Source organism: Diceros bicornis, chromosome X, assembly GCF_020826845.1.
Source record: "Diceros bicornis minor isolate mBicDic1 chromosome X, mDicBic1.mat.cur, whole genome shotgun sequence".
NCBI lineage: Eukaryota > Metazoa > Chordata > Mammalia > Perissodactyla > Rhinocerotidae > Diceros > Diceros bicornis.
The window spans coordinates 35,926,029-35,932,201 of record NC_080781.1 but is presented as its reverse complement, the minus strand read 5'-3'; the positions used below and the strand labels follow the sequence as shown (position 1 = coordinate 35,932,201).

General features: G+C 46.4%; 1 pseudogene; it reads right to left on the bottom strand.

Annotated features, from left to right (window-relative positions):
- Window positions 1-1,193: 1,193 nt before the first annotated feature.
- On the bottom strand, window positions 1,194-1,837 carry LOC131400259 (GTP-binding nuclear protein Ran-like; annotated as a pseudogene).
- Between the last annotated feature and the right edge of the window lie 4,336 nt (window positions 1,838-6,173).

Below are 6,173 nucleotides of genomic sequence, written 5' to 3'. Positions count from 1 at the left end.
AAATATAAACTATTAGAAAAGGTGTTACATATCAAGTATGTATATATATTTTTCTAATGAAATCTTTCCAACCCTCCCTTTTATTTTTTACTTTTTACTATGGACAATTTCAAACATATGCAAAAATAAATGAGTAGGTGATGAATCCCCAGCTTCAACAATTATCAAGGTATGGCCAATTTTGTTGCCGCTCTACCCCCAACCACTTCCCCCTCCTATTATATCTTTTCATTTTTTAATGGTAACTTGATCTTGTGTTTTAGTTAGCGTTCGCTGTGTGACAAGCCATCTCAAAGCCTAATGTCCCCAAACAACAATAGTTCATTATTTCTCGGGACTGTGGTGGTTGGCTGGGCACTTCCTCTGCCTGTTTTCACTGGAGTCGCTCAGGAGGGAGGGTCAGCTGGGCTGGAAGGCCCCAGATGGCCTCACTCTGATGTCTGACTATGGTCTAGGACTTCTCAGGTGTCCTCTCCTCCATGGCTTCTCATGCTCTAGTAGGCTAGATGGACTTCTTTATGTGGCAACCAGAGCCTTCCAAGAGAATCAAGGCCTCAAGCTTCCTGACCTAACCGTGGGAGTCCCAAGTCACTTCCGCCCCCTTCTATTGGCCAAAGCAAGTAGTCACAAGGCCAGCCCAGACTCTGGGTTGGGGGGATAGAGAAATATCCCCCTGGATATTTCTGGATGGGAAGAACAAGGGGGAGGGACACATTGCAAAGTGAATACTAGCATGGGAGGGATTGGTGGCCTTTCAACAATCTACCAGAGTTTGCTTTCATCGACGTAACTTTTTATATGAGGTTTTATGCTTGCAACAGCCATACACAATTCCTGACCTAGACTTTTTCAATGATGAACACTTTGAATGCTTGATGGTCACCATCAAGGAGAAACTTTGTTAGCACAGGTAAGCAATTAACATTTTTTTATCATCCATTTAAAATTGTGCAACAGTTGAAATTATATTTAAAGAATCTGGCAGCTCTTCCTTTTGTGGACAGGTGACACATTGAAATTTCGTGTGGTGATGCAAATGGATTTTGAATACAAACACATCTTTTCCTATCAGGCACTTGAAAATAAAGATGAAGGTCTAATTTGCAGAAGGCACATGGATTATGAGAGCAGCTGGCTTGCAGTTGGCTTGGACACCATAAAATTGCCCATCAGCCACAAAAGGATGGAGGTATCTAATGAATGTGGGGATGGTGTTTCAGGGCACGCTGCAGGGGCCCTGCCCTACCAGCCTCATATTGCATTACCAAAGCTCTGTCCGTGATGTCTGGCGGGGCAAGAGCAGGCATGGCGACAAACGTCACGTTAGGGTCTCCAATTAGTTTGCAAACAAGCCAAAGGAAGAACTTTTCAAAGTTGTACTTACTTTTAGCAAGAAATGTCATAGTACTGAAGATTCTTCTTTCAACGGAAGATGGTGGATTTTGCCTTAAATTTCCTGTCCTTAATATCCACTTTGTTGTCACATGACATGATGGGGATGTTTTCACATACTTGTACCAGATCTCTATATTAGTTAGGCACATTCTTGTAAGTAACTCTCAGATGTTACATCAAACATTATAATGGCACACTGGGTTTGGATATAATAGCCATCTCTTTCAGCCCACCAAATTTCTCCTGACCAGCTATATCCCATACATTGAACTTAATAGGTCCTCTGTTGGTGTGGAACACAAGCAGACGGAGCTCAACACCCAGTGTGGCTACATACTTCTTCTCCAGTTCACTAAATGATGTTTCACGAATGTAGTTTTCCCAGTACCAATACAACCAATACAAGTTTGAACTGAACTTGTGATTCTCCTTGGGCAGCCATCATGCAGTTTTTTCCAGAACCATCTCTGTGCCCCATCTGACTGAGGGTGCTAGAGCCATTATTCTTGCATTTACTATTTTTTTCCCCCAAAGCCCCAGTAGATAGTTGTATGTCATAGTTGCACATCCTTCTAGTTGCTGTATGTGGGACGCGGCCTCAGCATGGCCGGAGAAGCGGTGCGTCGGTGCGCGCCCGGGATCCGGACCCGGGCCGCCAGCATTGGAGCGGGTGCACTTAACCGCTAAGCCACGGGGCCGGCCTGCATTTACTATTAATATGATAGCATTCCGCATCTGTGTACCCCCTTGTGAAATTAGGCAACAATCTACAAGACCACCCTCACTTCCAACACCAACTGCAGAGTTCAGGGGTCCCCAAAACCACCCTTAGGTTTGATTATTTCCTAGAAAGATTCCTAGAACTTACTGGAAGCTGTTATACTCATGGTTACAGTTTATTACAGTGAAAGGATACCAGTTAAAACCAGTCAAGGGAAGAGATGCAGGTGGCAGAGTCTAGAGAGGTCCAAACATGGAGCGTCCAATTGTCCTCTCCTAGTGGTGTCATGGACTCCTCCCAGCAACAATGTGTGACAATACGTCTGGAGTATCGCCAACCAGGGAGGCTCACCCAAGCTTTGATGTCCAGAGTTTTTGCTGGGGCTCAGTCATATCGACATGGTTGGTTGCCCACCCTCCGGAGGCTGAGCTGATACTGTCTGATCCAAAGCCCCCACCATCAATCACATTGTTAGACTATCTGGTGTGGCCCAAGGCCCCCAGGTAAACAAAGACACTTTTTTTTTTTTTTTTGCTGAGGAAGATTAGACCTGAGCTAACGTCTGTTGCCAATCTTCCTCTTTTTTTTGCTTGAGGAAGATTAGCCCTGAGCTAAAATCTGTGCCAAACTTCCTCCATTTTGTATGTGGGTTGCCGCCACAGCATGGCTTGACAAGTGGTGTAGGTCTGTGCCTGGGATCCGAACCCACAAAACTGGGCCACCGAAGTGGAGCACACAAAACTTGAACCACTTGGCCACGGGGCCAGCCCCAAGAAGCTCTTATCAAGCCAGATAGTCCAAGGATTTTTTTTTCCCCCAAAGCCCCAGTAGATAGTTGTATGTCATAGTTGCACATCCTTCTAGTTGCTGTATGTGGGACGTGGCCTCAGCACGGCTGGAGAAGCAGTGCATCAGTGTGCGCCCGGGATCCGACCCCGGGGGGCCAGCAGCAGAGCACACGCACTTAACCGCTAAGCAACGGGGCCAGCCCTATTCCAAGGATTTAGAGATCACCTCCCAAGAGCCAGGGGCAAAGGCCAGACCTTTCTTTGAGCAAGGTTCATTCTTTATTGCACACCCCTCATTCTGCTTTTGCTGTCTCTCCCTTTCTCCACATCCCTTTACCTTCCACCTCTCCTCTGTCCTAGGCTGGGAGGGGTCACACTATTATCATAGGAGGTTTGAAGGTCAATGAAAGGGATGGGACACCTCAGTGGTTCCATCCCCAGGGTCTCCACAGCTTTGTGTCCAGAGCACTGTGTGGCAGAGGCCAGCCACATTGCTGTCTGCCAGGTGAGCTCAGGGAGACAGCACATGGATGTGGAGAGTGCAGTGGGTCTGGGCAGCTAGTGGGGCTCTTGATCCCTCCACGACCTGGCCAGCTGGGGCACGTCAGAGGCATCATGCCTGCTCCCTGGAGTGTGAAGGAACTGACACTGAAGGGACAGAGAGAGAGGCCTGAGCAGGTCTGTGCTAAGTTGTCTGTGGCACTGACCACCACTCCCAAGTTCAAGTTGAAACTTGAGCTTCAGGCAGAATAAGATCTTCCACCACCACACCCTAGGTGGCCAGGCGCCTTAGAGATTACATGTGACTCTGGGAAGGATGCCTGCATCCAGAAGGCGAGACAGAAGTAGATGATGAAGAATTTGGAGCCCCATAAACCTACCTGTTATGCATTGTTTGCAAAAATGGCCACAATTCCACTTATATACGGTATCTAGAATAGTCAAATTCATAGAGACAGAAAGTAGAATAGAGGCTACTAGGGGCTGGGGACAGGGGAAAGGGGCAGTTATTGTTTAATGGGTACAGAGTTTCAGTTGGGGATGATGAAAAAGTTGTGGAGTTGACATCATCTAGTGCTGGCGAGGATGTCGAACAACAAGAACTCTCATTCATCGCCAGTGGGAATACAAAATGGTACAGCCACTTTGGAAAATAGTTGGGCAGTTTCTTACAAAACTAAACGTACACTTACCATATGACCCAGCAATTGTGCTCCTTGGTATTCACCCAAAGGAGCTGAAAACTTATGTCCACACAAAAACCTGCACATGGATGTTTATAGCAGCTTTATTCATAATTGCCAAAACTTGGAAGCGACTAAGATGGCCTTCAGTAGGTGAATGGATAAATAAACTGTGGTACATCCAGACAATGGAATATTATTCAGCACTAAAATGAAGAGTTATCAAGCCATGAAAAGACATGGAGGAAATTTAAATGCATATTACTAAGTGAAATAAGCCAATCTGAAAAGGCTGCATACTGTATGATTCCAACTATATGACATTCTGGAAAAGGCAAAACTATGGAGACAGTAAAAAGATGAGTGGTTGCCAGGGATTGGGGGAGAGGAAGGGATGAATAGGCAGAGCACAGAGGATTTTTGAGGCAGTGAAACGAAATGGGCCTGTACTAACTGTGAAAGTGCTAAATGAACGAAAGGTAGCATTTTTTCAAAAAAGTCTATTAAAAGAAAGTTCTGGAAATGGATGGTGGTGATGGTTGCACCACAACATGAATGTATTTAATGCTGCTGACCTTATATACCTAGAAATGGATAAAATGGTAATTTTTATGTCATGTCTATTTTACCACAATACAAAATTTTTAAAGAAAAAAAATGGCCACAGTTATTACCCTCTCGGTACTTGCACCCTGAACCTGAGCAGGTCTTGGAACTTGCTCTGATCAATCAAATACAAAACTCTGTGCCTGGTCCAGGCCTTTCTCAAAAAGCCTTGAATGTTCTTGCTGTTTCTGCTTGTCCTCCTGCAACCGGGCCACCTCCCTATGAACAAAGCCAGGCTAGCCTCCTGGGGGGTGCGAGACCACGCAGAAGAAAGAAGATCTGACCAGCCGAGGCCATCCCTGATCAGCCCGCCCCAGCCAATCTGGTAGCAGATATCGCAGCCGTGGCCTCGGGCCAAGGGCATCAGCGGAGCTCAGCCCAGATTGCCCGTCAGCAGAACGGAGCGCTAACTCAAGAGTTGGTGTCTGAAGGCACTAAGCTTTGTGGTTGGTTTGTTTTGCAGCAAAAGCTGACTGACTCAGAGTGTGGTGATGGAGGTAAATAAGGACCTTCCTGGTGAGGAGCCTAACCCACTCTGATGCTGGTTTCCCTTAAGTTGGAGAGTTTGAGGGACACTGGTTGCTAATGGTTTTGGAGAAATCTTTTGGAAATAGCCCTTACCTTCACTGATGCTGAAGAAGCCTAGAACTTCTTGGAGGTCAAGTTTCCAGCCTCACCAGGTTCAAGGTTCCAGCCTTATGGGTTTCGGACGTCAGAATCCAATATGAAGGAAATGTGGGTGAGTCAGAGAGCGCCTGGCTGAGGACTCCCGGTGTAAGGGTGGTGGGGGTGTGGGGATAGGAAGCGGATGGGGAGCCAAGCTGGCCCCCAAGAAGCAGGCCCACGGCTTTCCCGTGAGCCTCCAGGATCCTGTGCGGGCGGCCCTGCAACAACACCCCAGGCAGGCTGGCGGGCCCACCTTGCTTTGCCTGGTGGGAGGTTCAGAAGGCCCAAGGTTCATGCTAAATGTGGCGATTCTTACTCAGAGCTGGGTTTCACGCCTTCTGGCATTCAATACTAGCCTAGTTTTTAATAAAAACAGCACTATTTTTGTGCCGTAAACCTATTTTTCACCATCTGGCATAGCCTTATGCCTCTTATATTTCTTCTAGTACAGCCTAACAGGAAAAAACCATCGTGGGACTGGAAGCTCCCCATCCACGGGGACATTATTGTACATTCAAGCGGACAAGGCACCTCTCTTCAGGTTGCACCCGCTTAACTCTGAGCAACTGACTTAAAAAAAAAACCTCTTTCTACAAATGTCAATAGAACAAAATAAAAGAAGTTTAGCTCATGAAATATTAAGGTAAAAATGAAAGTTTGATTTTTTTTTGCATAACAGATGATGACAATCTTAAAATACCCAAGAGACTAAGGAGGAAGAAAAACCACTCCTTCCGTCGGAGGAAATGTGAAATAATGGCCCAAAGCTGTCCCCTGCAATTTCTTTGGAGGTGACACTGAAGGAATGGAAGG